The sequence below is a fragment of the Pelophylax lessonae genome (assembly GCF_965119305.1).
Source record: "Pelophylax lessonae genome assembly, chromosome: 5".
Taxonomy (NCBI): Eukaryota; Metazoa; Chordata; class Amphibia; order Anura; family Ranidae; genus Pelophylax; species Pelophylax lessonae.
The window spans coordinates 37,518,900-37,540,951 of record NC_138772.1 but is presented as its reverse complement, the minus strand read 5'-3'; the positions used below and the strand labels follow the sequence as shown (position 1 = coordinate 37,540,951).

The window sequence follows — 22,052 nt, the reverse complement described above, 5'->3', positions numbered from 1 at the left end:
AAACATGTGTATTATCAGCACATACGAAAATAAATGCTACTGTATGTATAAATAAAAGCTGCATTTGAAATAATAAAAAACAATATGATGTTCAAACTTTTTGACGTCTTTCTTTAATAACTACATAACACAGTACTTGTACTTTTACTTTCAGTACTTGAGAGGCAATTTTTTTTTCAAAACTACTGGTACTTTTACTTTCAGGACTTGAGTAGCAACATTTTCAAAAAAAATACTTGCAATACTTAAGTACAAAAAATGTTGAATACTTTACTACTTCTACTCAAGTCACTTTTTGATTGAGCACTTGTACTTTTACTCAAGTATGGGTTTCGAGTACTTTATACAACTCTGCTAGTTACTAGTTACTTCTGTAAATTGTAACGAGATTATACTATCAGTGTTGGGGGTAACGAGTTACAAAGTAACGGATTACAGTACCTACATTACTTTTTTTGGTAACGATAACGTAACTAGTTACAATACTAATATTGGTAACTACACTACTTTACTAGGCTATAGGAGGTAACTACACTACTTTACTAGGCTATAGGAGATAACTACACTACTTTACTAGGCTATAGGAGGTAACTACACTACTTTACTAGGCTATAGGAGGTAACTACACTACTTTACTAGGCTATAGGAGGTAACTACACTACTTTACTAGGCTATAGGAGGTAACTACACTACTTTACTAGGCTATAGGAACGCGCTTTCCTGCGTTACCCAAGCCGTGTGATACAATCGGTATTTCGAAGAATAGAGAGGGATGAAGTTTATGACTTTTTGTTGCACTTTATGTTTTATTCTGTTTTTTCGGGTTTTGTTCTCATGTTTCCCAAAGCTTGTGTTTATACAATAAACTCTATGCAGAAAGAGTGTCATGTATCTTCTTCTACACGCTCAATTAAGAAAGAGGAAAGTAAAGTAATAAGTAGTGAAGTTACTTTTCAAATGCAGTAACTAGTAAAGTAATCTTGTTACAATTTACAGAAGAAACTAGTAACTAGTTACATTTTTTGAGTAACTACCCCAACACTGGTGGTGACACTACTAAAATTGGCAGCTTTATTCTTCTGCTTTATTATTGCACTCTATTGTGATTTACTTCTCTCCATACTCCATTGGTAGCGAATTGGCCCCCCTTTTTGCTTTCTAATACAAACTTAAAGACATCCCCAGATTAGTTTGCATATCGCAGGTTGAAATGTCAGTTCAGACAGGAATTGGATTGCAGTCGAGTTAACTTTGTATTGACACTCCCAGCGGTTTGCATATGGCAGTGTGAACTGCCTGCGAGTCGGGTGCGATGCGGGAACCTTCAATGGATTCGCAGGGTTCCCGCATCGCACCAATGTGAACTGCAACTGAATGGGGAGAAAAAAAATTAGATCTGCATGCTTGCTCTGAGTCAGTAATTCAGAAAGTAGTGAAGCCAGGAAACTAGTATTTTTTTTTTAGAAGGAGGTCAGGAGTGGTAGCATTTAGCACCTGACCTTTATTTTGCTCAGAGCTCTGCTATGCTGCTTATTTCTCCAGTTTAGTATTCTAGCCAATGGATGTATCCCAGCAGTGACCCCCCGCGTACATCTTATCTGCCCTGGTGATTGCACACACACTGGGGTGCAATGAATTATTATTATTATGCATTTAGCGCAGTTAATCAATATCTTGCCCTTGCCTGCCCTAGTTACACATTTCACCCATTACATTCATTGATCAGGAGATTATTCCTTGTCTCAGGATGACAGATATTCAGGTTTCATCAATAAAGTGTTGGGCAGCCCTCAGCCAATTCCAGTTGGATCCTATCCACATATGACTTGTGCCTCGTACACACGATCGGATAATCGTACGAATAATCGCTTTTACATCGATCGCACGATAATCTGATTGTTAGTACACAGCTTTCGACAGCCAATCACGACATCTCGTCCAACGAAATCCAAAGGGACAAACATGAAATCTTTTTTCGTAGGATAGCCTAGCGAACGACAATCGTTTAATCCCTTGCTGACCGCCCACCGCAGTTTAACTGCGGCAGGCTGGCTTGGCTGTGTGAATTGACGTAAGGGTAAGTTGGTCACGGGAGTGGTGCTGGGCAGGGCCGGCCTTAGGTGTTCAGGCGCCCTGAGCGAGCTAATCCTGTGGCGCCCCGCCCCCCCCCCCCCCCAGCGCCCTGCACATTTTCTTGCACTTTTTATGCACTTCATTTGACTCTTCTTTTTTATGATCACTAATAACTTAGCCCCCCTTACATTAGAGACCCCCCCACGGAGCCCCCCTTACATCAGAAACCCCCCACAGAGGCCCCCCTTACATCGGAGACCCCCCACTGAGCCCCCCCTTACATCAGAGAGCCCCCTTACATCAGAGACCCTCACAGAGGCCCCCCTTACATCATAGAGCCCCCACACAGAGCCCCCTTACATCATAGAGCCCCCACACAGAGCCCCCTTACATCATAGAGCCCCCACGCAGAGCCCCCTTACATCAAAAACCCCCCCACACAGCGCCACCTTACATCAAAGACCCCCCCACACAGCGCCCCCTTACATCAAAGACCCCCCACGCAGAGCCCCCTTACATCAAAGAGCCCACACACAGCGCCCCCTTACTTCAGAGACTGCTGAGGTGGGGAGCGAGCTCCTGCCCCGACTAGGCAGCGGCGATGCCGATCCATGGGACCGGCGGCAGGGCTATCTTTAACACAGAGCAAAATGGGCAGCTGCCCTGGGCCCAGTCTTTGTTGTGGGGCCCAAAGCAGCAGTCCCTTGAGCCCCCACTGCCCACAAATAGTTGATAAGTGGATTCAAGAGGGCCCAAGAATATGTTTGCCCAGGGTCCAATCAATATTAAGCACTTTAGCCCCTGAAGATTTGGCTGCACAAAGACCAGGCCCTATTTTGTGATTTGGCCTTATTTTAACGGACAATTGCGCGGTCATGCGACGCTGTACCCAAACTAAATTGACGTCCTTTTTTCCCCACATACAGAGCTTTCTTTTGGTGGTATTAGATCACCTGTGCGATTTTTACTTTTTGCGCTAAAACAAAAAAAGAGTGACAATTTTGAAAAAATAACAATATTTTTCACATTTTTTTTTATATGAAATTCCCCCCCCCCCCCCAAAAAAAAATGTAAAAATCAAACTTTTTTTAACATTTTGGGCCAATTTGATTTCTGCTACATATTTTTGGTGAAAAAAATCGCAATAAGCGTATTTTGATTGGTTTGCGCAAAAGTTATTGTGTTTACTAACTAAGGCAAACATTTATGTCATTTTTATTTTTTTTGTTTTTTAACGAGTAATGGCGGCGATCTGCGATTTTTTTTGCGGGACTGCGACTGTGCGGCGGACAGATCGGACCCCTGAGTGACATTTTTTACACTTTTGGGAGTACCAGTGACATTACTACAGTAATCAGTGCTATAAAAATGCACTGTTACTGTAAAAAATGACACTGGCAGGGAAGGGGTTAACTTTATTAGAGATCCAAGGGGTTAAGTGAGTCCCTAGGGGCGTGATTCTAACTGTAAAGGGGCGTGGCTTTTGATGTAACCACAGAGACATACGATCCTACATAGCAGGATCGTATGATCTCTGCAGTTACACCAGGGAGAATGACAGGCGGCTTTGTTTACATCAGCCGTCTGCCTTTCTCCCTCTCCAGCGGGAGATCGCGAGTGGCCAGCGGACATCGGAGCCGCCGGTCACTCGTGCTGGGATGGCCGTGAACGAGCGGGGGTGGTAGAGCGCCCCCTATTGGCTCGCGGGCGAGTGACGTACCGATACGTCACTTTGCCCAGGGGGGGCTGACCGCGGCAGTATATGTACTTGCGGCGGTCGGCAAGTGGCGTCACAAAAATGTAGTTGGACCCAAAGGCCAAAGTCAAGCTAGTGCATGCATGCTAAGTAACGTGTAATCTATTTATTACCTCTCACAGAGATCACATTACACCCCCGTCAATGTCTTCACCTGCTTTTCTCTCCCGAAGAACGGCGCCATATTTATTTAGACATCATTCAGGATCAGGATCTACTTTCTGGCCTGAGATGCCGGCTCAGGAATGACTCAATCATGTAAGTCCCGGTGCCCTTGCAGTTCTCTGCTGCGTTCACAAATGTCTGACATGGATCCGATTTTTATGTCATGTCATCTGTTTTGCTCCACTTTTATTCCTGTTTGCTTTTCTCGTATTTTAATAAGTAGGCCCCCGTTGTACCAGAGTATCTAAAGCAACACTCCGATCATTACAGCTCATCACAAAATTTCCTTTTTCCATGCCTGTTTACCAACAGATTTTACTATGAAATATTAATTGATATTTTCCCTCTGCAGCGTCTACCCAATACACTTGCTCAGGAAATTCACCAAAAACTCACCAATCCGAGTAAGAGTCCTTAAGGCAGCATAAAACCCAAAAGCGAACCTTTATTATATTGCAGCTTCCCAATTCTTAGATGTGACGTCTGCATTATTTTTCTTTTTTTTTTAGGCTTTCTTTCTTCTATTGTCACCTGGGGATCCAGCCAGTAAGTCTGTTGTTTTTCACAGCACAAGCTCTCCAGCAGAATGTATCACTTTACATGTATGAGATAAAACCACTTAACAGGGGTGTTTAACCAGAGCCGGGACAAGGGGTGGGCAGGAGGGTCGACTGCCCTGGGCTCAATGGTTTATTGCAGGGATGGGGCGCCTTGACCCTAACCCTAAGGGAAGGGGGGGGCACAGTTTGGCATCTTTGCCCTGGGCGCTGGATGACCTTGTCACTGTGTTTAACAACCGACCGCCCGCCACAGATATACTGCAGTAGACTGGCTCGGCTGCGCAAATCGCCGTACCCATACGTTGCTCCTCGGGTCGATTTACGAGAGGGGAAGCAGACCTGCAGGGCCGGTGGGCCGGTGGGCCCCCCCCCCCCCCCCCCCCACGATCACCCTGGGAAGACAGAATGGCAGTCTGCTGTTGTGTCAGTTATCACAGGGCTCCTGTGATCCTCCTATTTAAGGACACAGGTCCCTGTGTTGATCCAATAAGCTCATCCCCCACACAGTTAGAAAACACCCCCTAGGCACACGCTTAACGCTTTGATCGCCTCTGGGTTAACCCCTTCCCTGCCAGTGTCATTATTACAGTAACAGCCCCAATAGTCATAAAGAGTCAAAGGGTAAATTTATTAGTAGACAGATCTACTTATATACTCCTGATGAGTGGGCGCATAGACCCACGAAACGCGTTGAGTTTCCAATACAGATATATCCATTGCTATGCTGCACGGATGCTGTAATGTTGCCACCATGTGCAATTTGCTGCTATGCTGTTATTTTGTCAATGTATCTTATATGCTGTACATGTCTTGTAATTATGCTTATGGCTATGCATAAATATTCATTGTATGCTTTTACTCTACTAATAAATTTACTCTTTGACTCTTTATGACTATTGTGACAACCTCATATAAAGTCCCGCCTTGTCTTTGCAAAATTTAGGGATGGAGGTGTACACAATTGCAAGTGCTAGACTATACTCTTCTTTTATTATTACAGTAAAAGTGCATATTTTTAGCACTGATTAGTGTAGTAATGTCACTGGTCCCCCCAAAAGTGTCAAAAATGTCAGTTAGTGGTCCAATCTGTCCGCCGCAATGTCGCAGTCCTGCTAAAAATTGCTGATCGCCGCCATTACTAGTAAAAAATAAATAAATATATAAAATTGACATAAATCATTTCACTAGTTTGTAGATGTGATAACTTTTACGCAAACCAGTCAATATACACTTATTAGGATTTTTTTTTTACCAAAAATATGTAGCAGAATACAAATTGGCCTAAAATGATGAAAAAATTTGATTTTTGACATTTTTTTTTTTGAGGGAATGTTATATAGCAGAAAGTAAAAAATATTGTTTCTTTTTTTCCAGAATTGTCGCTTTTTTTTTGTTTATAGCGCGAAAAATATAAAATCGCACAGAAAGAAAGAAAGAAAGCTCTATTTGTGGGAAAAAAGGACATCAATTTTATTTGGGTACAGCGTCGCACAACCACGCAATTTTCAGTTAAAGTAACGCTTTGCGGCATCGCAAAAAATGGCCTGGTCGTTAAGGGGGCGAATCTTTCCTGTCCAGAAGTGGTTAATGATCATGGTATCACTGTGCTTGATCAGCCAGCAAACTTGCCTGACCTAAACCCCTTAGAGAATCTGTGGGGAATTGTCAAGAGGAAGATGAGAGACACCAGACCCAACAATGCAGATGAGCTGAAGGCCGCTATTAAAACAACCTGGGCTTCCATGACACCTCAGCAGTGCCACAGGCTGATCGCCTCCATGCCACGCCGCATGGATGCAGTAATTTATGCAAAAGGAGCCCCGACCAAGTATTGAGTGCATACTAAACTGTACATGGACAGACTTTTCAGTAAGCCAGCATTTCTGTATTAAAAATATTTTTTTTTATTATTGGTCTTATGCGATGTTCAAATTTTCTGAGGTACTGAATTTTCGGGTTTCACTAGCTGTAAGCCATAATCATGTGTGTAACGCATCTATATTAAATATATTAATTAAAAAAAAAAAATATATATATATATATATATATATATATATATATATATATATATATGAGTTTTACTTTTTGAATTGAATTACTAAAAAAAAAAAAACATAAACTTGATGATATCCAAATTTTTGGAGATGCATCTGTAGAAATGAAAAAATAAAAAAATCAGCAGGAAAATAATAATTAAATGGAGGAGAATGAGGAGTTAATTTAGCCTGGTTAGAGTAAAATAAGGGTTAATAAGGGGTTAAACAGAGAAACATTTATTAAAAAGCACAAAAAAAAAAGAAACATGGGGGAGGAAGTTTGGGACTTTATACGAGACTCATGGCCAACAGAGTCTCCATCCCTAAATGCAATGAAGCAGAAGGACAAACATAACATTGGGACTTTATATGAGCTGTGACCAGCTACTGTATAGTAATGAAACTGCATAGAAAGAAAAGAAATGAGTAATGGTAAAATGGTAGATTTATTTAAAGTCTATAGACCAATAGTAAAGATCCATAAACTAATAATTGTAAAACCGATGTTGTAACCCATAACATGGGGATAAACATGGATGATACAGATATAAATACAGGTAAGACCATAACAATGGTACAAGGTAATACAATATTATCATGGTAATGAAATATTGATAGAATACAAAAATAGAAGAATAGATACGGTCGTAAAACAGTTGATTGCATATATAAGCTTGAAATAATAGAATTGCCTGTAGAGAAATCAACGCGTTTCGTGAACAAATTTCACTAGATCGAAAGTAAGCATAATTCAAGTATTTAGAAGAAATGTACATACAAGAATAGCATACATGCTGCTGAGGCTGCAGAGATTGAGGGCTGTGTCATCAAAAGTGAAACCTGATACTTCACAAAAGCCCCCCAACGCGGCTCCTAAAAAATTGTAAAAAATAACAAAAAAAAAAATCAGTGTAAAAAAAAATAAAAAAATAAAATAGGATTGTAAAAAAAAATACAAAATAAGATAATAAAAATGAAAAAAATACTGACACCAGTGGTGGAACTATCAGGGTCGCAAAGGTCTATGGATCTACAGGATCTATGAATGGAGGATGAGTGGATGAAAGGTCCAACCCCCTCCATTTATAGATCCTGTTTTAATTATAGAAGCCATGGTACAGCTTCTATGAATGGAGAAGCTGGGCAGAGAGGGCAGGCATAGTCGGGCACTTTTGATGAGTGCCGGTTATAGGTCCCTCCGCTCTACTGACCCCTTGCCACACCGGAAAGGTTACAGTGGTGGAGCTGGGGTGGTGTGGGGTCGGATGAGGAAGATTTATATTAAATCAGGAGAAAGCAGCACAAGGGACACATCATACTGATAGGGATAACATCCCTTGTGCCGATATATATATATATATTGTGGTGATATATATATATATATATATATATATATATATTTTTTTTTTTTTTTTAAATAAACTTAGACTTAAGAAAATTGTTCACCGAGACATATGATGCCAAACATGCTGAAAAATAAAGTTTAGGTTAACATATGCTTTAACAGGCCAGAGTAGTGCACCTATGAAGCCCTATCACTCGAAGCAGTGTACTGTAGAGGTTTGTGAATGCCAGTAGCCACGTTATGCGTTGACTGCTGGTGTGCACAGTGAACACGATGGAACCAACATCATCATCATCATCAATATCAATCATCATCATCATCATCAATATCAATAATAATCATCATCATGAATATCAATCATCATAATCAATCAATGCCTCATAAATGGTGCATCACCCTATTTATTTGTTTTTCTGTTTCAATCGTTTTTCATGAAAAAAAAAAATTCTGCATACAGTACTAAATTGAGTGGCAAACAATCCTTGCCATGCTCGAATCATTCAACAATTTCAGTACATAAGGAACAAAAGGGATGGGGGAGTAAAGGGAGGAGGTAGAGAGAGGGAAGCATAATCAGGACATCACTAATAAGGCAGGTTGGCCTTGATGACCGATATATAGGCACCAGAGCCAAACATGGAGAACAAACATTAAAGGTGGAAAAAGGTCCTCCTTGGGATAATCCTACAGGTCCAACCATGATACACCCATAAGCCTTAAAGCATGGGTGTCCAACCTGCGGCCCTCCAGCCGTTGCGGAACTGCAAATCCCATCATGACTCTGCCTTTAGGAGTCATGCTTGCAACTGTCAGCCTTGTAATGTCTCATGGGACTTTCCTTGCAATGCCTTATGGGTCCTGTAGTTCAGCAACAGGTGGAGAGCCGCAGGTTGGACACCCATGCCTTAAAGCTTTGAATAACAATATCGCAAAACCTTTATGAGATAGTCTTCAAACTATGAGACATTTATCTTATGTTGTAAGCTTCAGTTACTCACTCTACTTGTTTTTCTTTATTTTATTTTTTTATTTTGAAATGTGGTGTACTGAGTCTCACTATGGTGAAAAATTGTAACACAGTGATGTGGTCTAAACAGGTAGGACAAATTGCCTTGTCTAGGCGTTATGACTGATATGGTGTGAATGGGCCCCATAAAATATTGAACACCGTTTTGGAAAAAAATATTGACCGCCACATACAATTAAAAAACTTGGACCCACCTATTACCCGGTCTTGTCCTTAAAATTAAAGTGCGGTGACCCAACCCCTATGCTTCATGTGGAGTGTTTCAGATTCCCCTTGTTCCAAGACTGCAGCCAGACAAGCTGTCTGCAGAAACATCCAAATAATAGAAGGTCGGCACCCAGTTGTACGATGCACATAAAATCTTCTTTCTTACATACCCTTGTGGATATAAAAAGATCCAGTACACAAACAAATGCTGACGTGTTTCCACCCTTACAGGTCTTAGTCTGTGCTAAGACTAAGGCCATAAGGGTGGAAACACGTTAGCCCCATAAAATATTGACCGCCACATACAATTAAATAACATGGATCCACCTATTACTTGGTCTTGTCCTTAAAATAAAAGTGTGGTGCCCCAACCCCTATGCTTCATGTGGAGTGTTTCAGACTTCCCTTGTTCCAAGACCGCAGCCGGACAAGCTGTCTGCAGAAACATCCAAACAATAGAAGGTAGGAACCCATGTGTATGATGCACATAAAATCTTCATTCCTACATACCCTTGTGGATAGAAAAGGATCCAGTACATAAACAAACGCTGACATGTTTCCACCCGTACAGGTCTAAGTCTGTGCTACGACTAAGGCCATAAGGGTGGAAACACCTTAGCCCCAAAACAAATTGACCACCACATACAATTAAAAAAACATGGAACCACCTATTATTTGGTCTTGTCCTTAAAATAAAAGTGTGGTGCTCCAACCCCTATGCTTCATGTGGAGTGTTTCAGACTACCACTGCTCCAAGACCACAGCCGGACAAGCTGTCTGCAGAAACATCCAAATAATAGAAGGTCGGCACCCAGGTGTACGATGCACATAAAATTTTCTTTCTTACATACCCTTGTGGATATAAAAGGATCCAGTACACAAACAATTTCTGACCCGTTTCCACCCTTATGGGTCTTAGTCTGGGCTACGACTAAGGCCATAAGGGTGGAAACACATTAGCATTTTTTTTTTTCAGTGGATCCCTTTCTATCTGTATGGGTATGTAATAAAGAAGTACATAGTACACCTGGGTGCTGACTTTCTATTATTTCTATTATTTGAATATTACCACATGTTACATGCTATAGCTATGATAACATACCTACCTGGCCAATTGTGAGGCCAGGAATAGGACAAGTACAAGGTTGCACCAAAATGCCCGCTTTCGGTATCCCCTACCTGTTTATGGTCAAATGGGATCACATTCAGACTTTAACATTTTTTAATGCTGTATGCACAGATATACAAATTCTTAGATTGTAAGCTCTAATGGGCAGGGCCCTCTGATTCCGCCTGTATTAAATTGTATTGTAACCGCACTGTCTGCCGTCATGTTGAAAAGCGATGCGCAGATTGTTGGCGCTATATAAATCCTGTATAATAATAATTATATAATATTTTCCGATTTCAGGATGATTTTCTGGGCTAAGAAACATGAATGCAGAAACGCAAATCTTTTAATATAGCCAACTGCTTCTCAAAACATGACCATCTTGTTGTATCTATCAGCTTGTATACAATGTCAAGATCTTTTTTTTTCTGGCACCAAAAGAGCTTTATTGAAGTATCAAAATTCAAACATACAGTCAAGTTACTTTTTTTTTATATACTGTAGTATTATATAGCATTATCATCTCCCTGTAGAAAGCAATCAATGAATGGCATCAGTATGAATGACAACGATGATGTAGAAAATGCAAACATAATTCACCTGTTATATCTCAGGAATCAGCAGAACAATGAAAATAGTTTCTGATTGGTTCCTTCCCATAGTTTTGCATTGCCTTGTTCAGTGAGCCTCTATATCAGGGATCCTCAAACTACGCCCCTCCAGCTGTTGCAGAACTACACATCCCATGAGACATTGTAAAACTCTGACATTCACAGACATGACTAGACATAATGAGAATTGTAGTTCCTGAACAACTGGAGGGCCAGCGTTTGAAGACCCCTGCTCTATATAGATACAAAGTTGATTTTGTTGAAGGACAATTGACCATGAAGTTCATCAGTTCCCAAAATTTCCAGCAAGGAAGGTAAAACATACCTCAAAAAAAAAAAAAAAAAAACATACCTCCCTCCTATTCCACAGAACTGTGTCTAATGTAGGCCCCTTTCTCACTTGTGCGACTTGTACTGCGACTTGGGACCTGCAAAGTCGCATGACTTTGCAAGTTGTACTCCATGATTTCCAATGAGTACCGTTCATACTGTATATGTGCGACTTCAAGTCTCAACGACTTCAAAGCAGTCCCTGCACTACTTTGGTCCAACTTTGATGCGTTTTGAGGTTCATTACACAGGCATTGCTTCAAATCCAGTCGAAATTGCAGCAAAATCGCGCAACTTTTAGATCACACAAGTGTGAAAGGGGCCTTAAGGCTTGTACACATGATAAGAAAAGTGGAAGTAAAATTTAGTACGACGAACGATCTGACAATTTTCGGATCATTAGTATGGTGCTTTCGACGGCTGATTATGAATTTTCGTATGACAAAAACTGGATGTGCGGGCTATAAAATTTTTATGGTACGTGAACACAACGTCCAATTTTCGTTTAATTAGTACAGTTTTTGTCTGGAAAAAAATCGTAAGAGCAAGACTGGGCATGCTCCGAAACCAAAGAATACATAAACAATTCAACACATTTTTGGGTGGTGGGATCTCTGGATTACTGTCTGGGCTTACATTTTTTAATACATTTTATTTTGTTCATTTATTCCACATTTACACTTGGTTTGACATTATTTTGCTTTTTGTGTTGATGAAATACATTATTCGTATATTATTGTTGGAGTTATAATTTTTTTTGAAGATTCTACTTTCCTCTTGAGTTATACTCCTGACGAAGCGGTTAAAAAGGTGAAACATGTAGAGTAAGATAGGAGATACCCCTTCTTCAGGGACCCCTGATGGGGGAGATACTTACAGTGAATTTTAGATTAAAAAGATTGCACTACCAGATGCGGTTCTCGGGGTGCAAGTTAAATAGTAGGAGAGTGCCACATCCTTAAATCTTAAATTGAATAGAGCAGTGAAACAACATGGACTTTATCGGCACAAAAATATGATAAAAGTAAACATTTTATTATGATACATTTAAAAAAAAAAAAACAGGAACAACACCTGTAGGGCGGCAAAACGCCAACAATTCAGTGATTGGCAATCAATATAGTGTCAATGCAGTACGATTACATGCATAGGTAGAAATATTATTGCATAGTTATCTGCGATGGAGTCCACATAGGAAGGCCATCATGAGTATGGCTGTCCTTCGATGGGATCTGGCGATGTGGTCATCACAGGTACATGTAGTTAGTGAAGTCACTTGAGCTAGAACACTCGACATGTTTTGCAAAATTGCTTCGTCTGGAGTTTTAAGTTCATCACTCTGTACAATGCTTGTAATGGATATACATACACAAAAACAAGGGAGGTGAGGTCAGAGGAGCCAGGAGCCATCTGGAATGACTAGGAATCATAGACATTGATTCCGGTTACAATATGGTCTCATGGAAGTGTAATGGATGTAATCCATGGTTCAATAGAATAGATATAGCCCACTTAACAAGGAAAGGGTCAATAATATCTATTGCCAGTAGTCCAAATGTGTGGCTTGGGGTAACCCGGATACCTTATGGGGGAATATAGAGGGCTCCAATCTGTCCCGTTCACCTCCCCAGGATGGGGACTTACCGCCATCATTTTGTGTTGATGAAATACATTATTTGTATATTATTGTTGGGTTTATCATTTTTTTTGCAGATTCTACTCTCCTCTTGAGCTATACTCCTGACGAAGCGGTTAAAAATGCGAAATATGTAGAGTAAGATTGGAGATACCCCTTTTACGGGGACCCCTGATGGGGGAGATACTTACAATGAATACCCAATCAACTTAAGAGGAATATTCTGTGTTTTTCAACGTTATCGACTGTTTCCTAATTGGAATTGTGTACATTGTTATGTCTGACCCTGTATGAGGATTTTTATATGTATAATCAATACATTTTTGTACTTTATATAGCATTTTGTCAGTTCATGCTGTACCATACTAGTCCTCTAGCTCATTTGTTCTATAGTTTTTGAGATAATTCAATACATTACATCTCTTCTGAAGTTGAATTCTGTCGTACGAGAATTTTCTTATAAAAGTATCCTCTTCATTTTCGATATGAGACTAGCATGCAACAAAAAACGGACGGAAATTCGTCCGATAATCTGATAGTAAGTAAAAGGCTTTAGTCTCCTTAACCCCACAGTTCGCTCATTATAAGAATACTGACACAGTTTTTGGCATTCCATATACATTTCCTACATGTATAAAGAACTTTTTACATGCCAAGCCAACACACAGTGTACATATCATAGAGTTTACCATACAAAAAAAAGATATATCATTATTTATAAATATTAAGATCAGATCAAAAGTTCATACAATTTAATGTATCAAATGTTACAATGTATCACATTTATACATCTATATATAACCTCCAGCATCCACTAATCAACAAGCCAAGATATCCTTACAATTAATGCAAAACAGGTTATTTCCATTCAGTTAGAGCATATTCCTGCAGTGAGATGAAGATAACTATCAACACATTTTCCAGATCATAGGCTTGCTTCGTGATAAAAGTGATACAAAATATCCATCCAATCATGCAATAAACCAGGTGCTCACTCCTATCCAGATATATCCCCTAGAGCAGGAGTTCCCAAACTGTGGGTCGGGACCCACTGGTGGGTCGCGAGCTGCATTTGAGTGGGTCTCAATGAAGCGGAAATCACTGAGAGCGGGCCTGCTTAAATTGTGCTGTGCAAGCCCGTGCAAATTAGAGAGCCAGTGCAGTCAAATCGCAATGGATTCAGGACCCGCCCACGCAGTTTATGGAGGCTGGTCTGCATTTCCCACGAGGAGGATACTTGCATCAGCGAGTAAGTATGTGGGCTGTTATGTAGGATATGTTCATGGGGTGCAGACCCAGCTCCTTGGTCCTGCTGGCAGCAGCTGTGGTGGCTAGACTGGCGGCGGGATTTTCTCAGCTATAGCGGACAGAGACAGCAGCCTCGGTGTCATAGGAGGACCAGGTGGCCCGGCAGTGTCAGGAGTTCATGGCAGCTTCTGTGACCCCAGTAGAGGATCTGAAGGAGAAGAGCCAGGAAACCAAGACCAGCATAGAGCTCCTCATCATGGAGACTCTGGGTTAGGTGTGCTGGACCCTGGAGAGGGCAAACAGGGGCTTCACCTTCACTGTGGACCGCTGGGGGAGGAAGGAGGGTGAGTGCCATATAGCCTTATATTTATTTAAATATTAAGTGTATTCAAAAATAAATTGATTGATATTTTTAATTTAACATCCCCCTCCCTTTAAAATATGCATTATTATTATTATTTGCATTTATATAGTGCCAACAAATTCCGTAGCGCTTTAGAATATTCAATTACAAGCAAGTGGGTCCCGAAAAATAACTGTATTCAGAAGTGGGTCTCGGCCCAAAAAAGTTTGGGAAGCCCTGCCCTAGAGGACATAAAAGGGGTCCTGGGATGCTAGTCTAATATAAGGCTTCAATAAGTCTTCCAAGCTCATATAAAAATAACCAAAGATCATGAGACACCAAGTTGATCACCATGGATATATTGACACAGAAGAGGTTCTGGGATAGCATTCTCATCCAAGGCTTCAATAAGTCTGCTAAGCTTATATAAATCACCAAAGATCTTGATAGAGCAATTGATACAAAATATCCATCCAGTCATGCAATAAACCAGGTGCTCACTCCTATCCAGATAGATCCTCCAGAGGACATAAAAGGGGTCCTGTGATGCTAGTCTCATACAAGGCTTCAATAAGTCTGACAGGCTTATATAATAATCACCAAAGATCTTGATAAAGCAAGTTTGTGGCCATGGATACAAAGGGGTTCTTGGATGCCCATCTCATATAGGGCTTCAAAAAGTTATCCAAGCTTATATATTAATCACCAATGATCTTGATAGAGAAAAAGTTTATGGATATGGACACAAAGAAGTTCCATCTCATATAGGGCTTCAAGAAGTCTGCTAAGCTTATTTAATAATCACCAAAGATCTTGATAGAGTAATTTTGTGGCCATGGACACAAATGGGTTCTTGGATGCCCATCTCATATAGGGCTTCAAAAAGTCTGCCAAGTTTATATAATAAGCACCAACGATCTTGATAGAGCAAGTTTGTGGATATGGACACAAAGGAGTTGCATCTCATATAGGGCTTCAAAAAGTCTGCTAAGCTTATTTCATAATCACCAAAGATCTTGATAGAGCAAGTTTGTGGCCATGGACACAAAGAGGTTCTTGGATGCCCATCTCATATAGGGCTTCAAAAAGTCTGCCAAGCTTAGATAATAAACACCAAAGATCTTGATATACCAAGTTGGTGGCCATGACCATGGACATAAATGGGGTCTGGGAAACCAATCTCATATGTAATCTCCTGAGAAAAGGATACACCCCCTCCCCATGCTATCATATAGTATTATACACTGAGTTTAAGCATAAATTAAACATTTTCCATGTATGACGAACCCCCCCCCCCACATTTTTCTTATAAAGTCTCTCGAGATACCCGTGTTGCCTATCTCAGATGGCTATGGAACTATGCTGGATACACTGCACATGCGCAGAGGAGCACCATTGGGGGCTGGCTGATAGGACCTGAAGAGTTAGCCTGCCCCTGATGATACCGTCAAACAAGATGGTGCCACTGGACAACACTGTTACACTGGGCAGGAGAGAATGTCAACCCAGCAAACAAGGTAAGGGGGGGGGGGGCTGACTGTAAAGAATCTTCCCCTAATATGTAAATAATGTTTCCCTGTCCTCTGTACAGTCCTTAGATAAAAAATAAATTTTCCAGGTATGATGACCCCCCCCCTTCCCTTTTGAAGTCTATCAAGATATCCATGTTGTCCATCTCAGATGGCTATGGAACTATACTGGAGGCTCCGGCCTCCAGCCTGGCCCTGATGATGCCAGCAAAGAAGATGGCACCACTGGAAAAAACTGATTCACTGGCCTGGTGAGAATGTTTTTTCAGCTCAACCCAACACACAAAACATTTTTTTTTTGGGGGGGGGGGGGGTACATTTTCCAAGAATGATGCCCCCCCTCCTTTTCCCCTTTTGAAATCTCCTGGGATACCCATGTCACCCATCTCAGGTGGCTTTGGAACAAAGTAGGAGACACTGCCCATGCACAGAGGAGCCCCATCCAAGTACGATGACCCCCCCCTCCCTTTTGAAGTCTATTGAGATACCCATGTTGCCCATCTCAGATGGCTATGGAGCTATGCTGGAGACTCATACATCCAGCCTGGCCCTGATAATGCCAGCAAAGAAGATGACACCACAAAACTGATTCACTGGACTGGTGAGAATGTTGTTTCAGCTCAACCCAGAAAACAATAAAATTTTTGAGGGGGGGGGGATACATTTTCAAAGAATGATGTCCCCCTCTTTTTCCCTTTTTGAAGTCTCCTGGGATACCCATGTCACCCATCTCAGGTGGCTTTGGAACCAAGTAGGAGACACTGCACATGCGCAGAGGAGCACCATTGGGGGCTGGCTGCTAGGACCTGGAAAAGTTAGTCTGTCCCTGATGATACCGTCAAACATGATGGTGCCACTGGACAACACTGGTTCACTGGGCAGGTGAGAATGTTATTTGAGCTCAACCCAGCAAAGAAGACGACACCACTGGACAAAACTGATTCACTGGACTGGTGAGAATGTTGTTTCAGCTCAACCCAGCAAACAATTACATTTTTGAGGGGGGGGGGGGGTAATACATTTTCAAAGAATGATGTCCCCCTCTTTTTCCCTTTTGAAGTCTCCTGGGATACCCATGTCACCCATCTCAGGTGGCTTTGGAACCAAGTAGGAGACACTGCACATGCGCAGAGGAGCACCATCGGGGGCTGGCTGCTAGGAGCTGGAAAAGTTAGTCTGCCCCTGATGATACCGTCAAACATGATGGTGCCACTGGACAACACTGTTTCACTGGGCAGGTGAGAATGTTATTTGAGCTCAACCCAGCAAAACTAGTAAGGGGGGGCCGACTGTAAAGAATCTTTCCCTAATATGTAATTGATGTTTCCCTGACCTCTGCACAGTCCTTAGATCATTTTTTTTTTTTTTCAAGTATGATGACCCCCCCCCCCTTCCCTTTTGAAGTCTATCAAGATACCCAAGTTGCCCATCCCAGGTGGCTATGGAACTATGCTGGAGACTCTGGACTCCAACCTGCCCCTGATGATGCCAGCCAAGAAGATGGCACCACTATGGAAAACTGATTCACTGGGCTGGTGAGAATGTTGTTTCAGCTCAACCCAGCAAACAATAACATTTTGGGGGGAATACTGTACATTTTCCAAGAATGATGTCCCCCTCCTTTTCCCCATCTCAGGTGGCTTTGGAACCAAGTAGGAAACACTGTAAATGTGCAGAGGAGCACCATCAGGGGCTCAGGAGCTGTTTCACCTCAACCCAGCAAACAATTAAATTTTTTTTTTGGGGGGGGGATACAATTTCCAAGAATGATGTCCCTCTCCTTTTCCCCATCTCAGGTGGCTTTGGAACCAAGTAGGAAACACTGTAAATGCGCAGAGGAGCACCATCAGGGGCTCAGGAGCGGTTTCACCTCAACCCAGCAAACAATTAAATTTTTGTTTGGGGGGGGGGGGATACATTCTCTAAGAATGATATCCCTCTCCTTTTCCCCATCTCAGGTGGCTTTGGAACCAAGTAGGAGACACTGTGCATGTGCAGAGGAGCACCACCAGGGGCTCAGGAGCTTTTGCAGCTCAACCCAGCAAACAATTACCTTTTTATTTTTATTTTTTGGGGGGGGGGGGGTATACATTTTCCAAGAATGATGTCCCTCTCCTTTTCCCCATCTCAGGTGGCTTTGGAACCAAGTAGGAAACACTGTAAATGCGCAGAGGAGCACCATCAGGGGCTCAGGAGCTGTTTCAGCTCAACCCAGCAAACAGTTACATTTTTTTTTTTGGGGGGGGGGATACATTTTCCAAGAATTATGTCCCTCTCCTTTTCCCCATCTCAGGTGGCTTTGTAACCAAGTAGGAGACACTGTAAATGCGCAGAGGAGCACCATCAGGGGCTCAGGAGCTGTTGCAGCTCAACACAGCAAACAATTACCTTTTTATTTTTATTTTGTTTTTGGGGGGGGGTATACATTTTCCAAGAATGATGTCCCTCTCCTTTTCCCCATCTCAGGTGGCTTTGGAACCAAGTAGGAGAAGCTGTAAATGAGCAGAGGAGCACCATCAGGGGCTCAGGAGCTGTTTCACCTCAACCCAGCAAACAATTACATTTTTTTGGGGGGGGGATACATTTTCCAAGAATGATGTCCCTCTACTTTTCCCCATCTCAGGTGGCTTTGGAACCAAGTAGGAGAAGCTGTAAATGAGCAGAGGAGCACCATCAGGGGCTCAGGAGCTGTTTCACCTCCACCCAGCAAACAATAAATTTTTTTTTTTTTGGGGGGGGGGTACATTCTCCAAGAATGATGTCCCTCTCCTTTTCCCCATCTCAGGTGGCTTTGGAACCAAGTAGGAGACACTGCGCATGCGCAGAGGAGCACCATCAGGGGCTCAGGAGCTGTTGCAGCTCAACCAAGCAAACAATTACATTTTTTTTTTTGGGGGGGGGGATACATTTTCCAAGAATGATGTCCCTCTCCTTTTCCCCATCTCAGGTGCGCAGAGGAGCACCATCAGGGGCTGGCTGCTAGGACCTGGAAGAGTTAGCCTGCTCCTGATGATATCATCAACCCTAAAAACAAGGTAAAGTGGGTGATTAAAGGGACAAGTTTTTTTCTTAACCACTCTGACTGTAAAGAATACGTTCCTTCTCTGTAAAAACATCTTTCCCTAATATGTAATTGATGTTTCCCTGCCCTCTATACATTTCTTAGAAAAAAAAAATAAAAATAGTAAATTGCTAAATGAGCCCATATATTTATTTGGACCTTTTCTGTGTTCATCTGTATAAATTCGATTACCTCTAAGCCGTCGCTTATTTCCATGACATGTGCATGTCAGTTAGAGCAGCCGGAGACCAGATCCTCCAAAACACCTGCAAAACTCGTCGCCATGTATCAACACAAACACGCACCAATGAAAAAAATAAATAAATAAAAATGACAGGGCTCTCCATCCTACTTTTTTATCTTATTATTTTTATCTTGTGTTTTCCTTAAAACAGAAATCCCATGCTTTGCAAGGACCAATTTAGCCAAAGACAAATCCCATGGACGCTGTTTGTTTTCAAACCACCATGACTACCGGCTCGGTTCCTGCGTCTTATCTCCATCCCAGCCTGACAAGCTGTGAAATGAGCAGCGACAGACTACAGCGGCTTAAAGGAATAAAAAAAAAAATGGGGGAAAAAAAATAATAATATGAAGATAACGGAGTCTTCTCTGTGCCTCTAATGTACGTAAAAGTATCGCAGCGTCCAGCGGCTCGGCACAGCTGCACTGCTAAATGCACGACGTCCTCGTCAATCCTGCGTGATGGATAGCGCCTAGTCCCTACCAGCTGTCAATTAAATACTTTTACATATGAATTTCCTGCCGGATTTGCCTGGGGCTTGACTTAACCCTTGCTGCACTTCGTTCGCTAGCAAAAATCTGTGCGCTAAGCATAATCTGGAGGACTGCAAAGCCATAGCTGCAGTAGTTGCATTAAAAAAAAAGATACAAAACAATAATAATTGCTACAAAATAATCATTAAAAAAAAAAAATTGCACTGACTGCACATCTGCCATCCAAACTGTACCACGCTGTAGGAGGCTTCGCGACTAGACGAGACGCTAAATAAAACACAGTCCCACATCTCTGCAACACCAAATATGTGCTGGCAGGCGCAAAGCCACTTACCTGTAGCTGTCAGCGACCGGGTCCGACGACTGTGGCGTTGGATCTCATTAAAGCGCAAAGACGCTCGCCTTGGTTGCCTTCCTGGACCGACGACCAGTTTCCCAGGGAAAGAAAAAATAAAGAGACAGCTTACATTGAGATGTCAGGCTCAGCAGCAAGGATGCAGACAGCCACAGACTGTTTTTTTTTTTTTTTTTTACCTCTCGCAATTTTCTTTTCGCTGCTAATTACGCCGTTCAGACGCGAGCATCCTTTTTTTTATTTTTTTTTCTCTCTCTCCTTCTCGCTTCCTAGCTTGGCACACTAATGAAATCAAACTGGATTGCAGCTTGCTCCATCTAGCGGATTTAATTGAGCATTCATTACAATTGATTGCCTTGTTTATCTCCCCCCATCCTCCAGCAGCTCCCTTCCATGGCTGTGTTTTCTGTATGGAGTGGATGGAAGCGGTGGTCCAGGGGAGGAGGAGGAGGGAGTGTGGGGAGGGGGGGGGAGTTGTTGGGCTGCCCTCCCTATGAGATCCTGCAGCCTTTCGCAGCTTCAGCAACACTGATGTGATGTCACAGAGCCCGAGCTGTGTGTGTGTGCGTGTATGTGTGTCTGTACGCCTCGGGGGATTCCCCTGCCCCTCGCCTTAAATGATGCAGTAAGTGGCATTCCTTAGTAGAGTATATATGTATATTATTATCGTACGAAAGATATTATATATATATATATATACAGAATCTCACAAAAGTGAGTACACCCCTTACATTTTTGTAAATATTTTATTATATCTTTTCATGTGACAACACTGAGCTCCGGTTCACATTAGTGCGATCGCGGAGATCGCATGCAATTCGGAGCGCACTGCTCCTAAATTACATGCGATCTCATGTGCGGTGCAAATTTCAGCCATACACTTTGTATGGCTGAATTCGCACCGCATCCATAATAAACTCGCACATGAGGCTTTTTTTTATCCGCAGCAGAATCGGATCACATAGTGGTTCACACTAGTGCGATCCGATTCTGTGCGAACTTACAGATCGCACTGCGATATGCGATCGCAACTGGGGGTGTCGTTAACTTTTAATTGACACCCCCTGTGTATGGCATATGGCAGTGTGATCTGCCAGCGGTGCGGATGCGATGCGGGATTACGCTGCATATTCGCAGCGTTCCCATATCGCACAAATGTGAACCGGCACTTAAGAAATGACACTTTGCTACAATGTAAAGTAGTGAGTGTACAGCTTGTATAACAGTGTAAATTTGCTGTCCCCTCAAAATAACTCAACATACAGCCATTAATGTCTAAACCGCTGGCAACAAAAGTGAGTACACCCCTAAGTGACAATGTCCAAATTGGGCCCAAAGTGTCAATATTTTGTGTGACCACCATTATTTTCCAACACTGCCTTAACTCTCTTGGGCATGGAGTTCACCAGAGCTTCACAGGTTGCCACTGGAGTCCTCTTCCACTCCTCCATGACGACATCACAGAGCTGGTGGATGTTAGAGACCTTGCGCTCCTCCACCTTCCATTTGAGGATGTCCCACAGATGCTCAATAGGGTTTAGGTCTGGAGACATGCTTGGCCAGTCCATCACCTTTACCCTCAGCTTATTTTGCAAGGCAGTCATCTTGGAGGTGTGTTTGGGGTCGTTATGTTGGAATACTGCCCTGTGGCCCAGTCCCTGAATGGAAGGGATCATGTTCTGCTTCAGTATATCACAGTACATGTTGGCATTCATGGTTTCCTCAATGAACTGTAGCTCCCCAGTGCCGGCAGCACTCATGCAGCCCCAGACCATGACACTCCCACCACCATGCTTGACTGTTGACAAGATACACTTGTCTTTGTACTCCTCACTAGGGATGATCGAACTTTTCAAAAGTTCGGTTCGGCCAGAACATCCGAACTTCCCGAAAGTTCGGCCCGGATTTCAGAGCCCCATTG

The 22,052-nt window shown here is 42.3% G+C and overlaps 1 protein-coding gene across 1 annotated transcript in view; it reads right to left on the bottom strand.

Moving 5' to 3' along the window:
* DGKB (diacylglycerol kinase beta) overlaps positions 1 to 20,534 on the bottom strand; it is a 905,602-nt gene extending 885,068 nt beyond the window's left edge. The window contains exons 1-2 of the mRNA XM_082259056.1: positions 20,311 to 20,534; positions 20,111 to 20,191 (exon numbers count right to left, since the gene is read on the bottom strand). The gene's annotated coding sequence lies outside the window, so the exon portion shown is untranslated. The remainder of the gene's footprint in view (positions 1 to 20,110; positions 20,192 to 20,310) is intronic.
* Between the last annotated feature and the right edge of the window lie 1,518 nt (positions 20,535 to 22,052).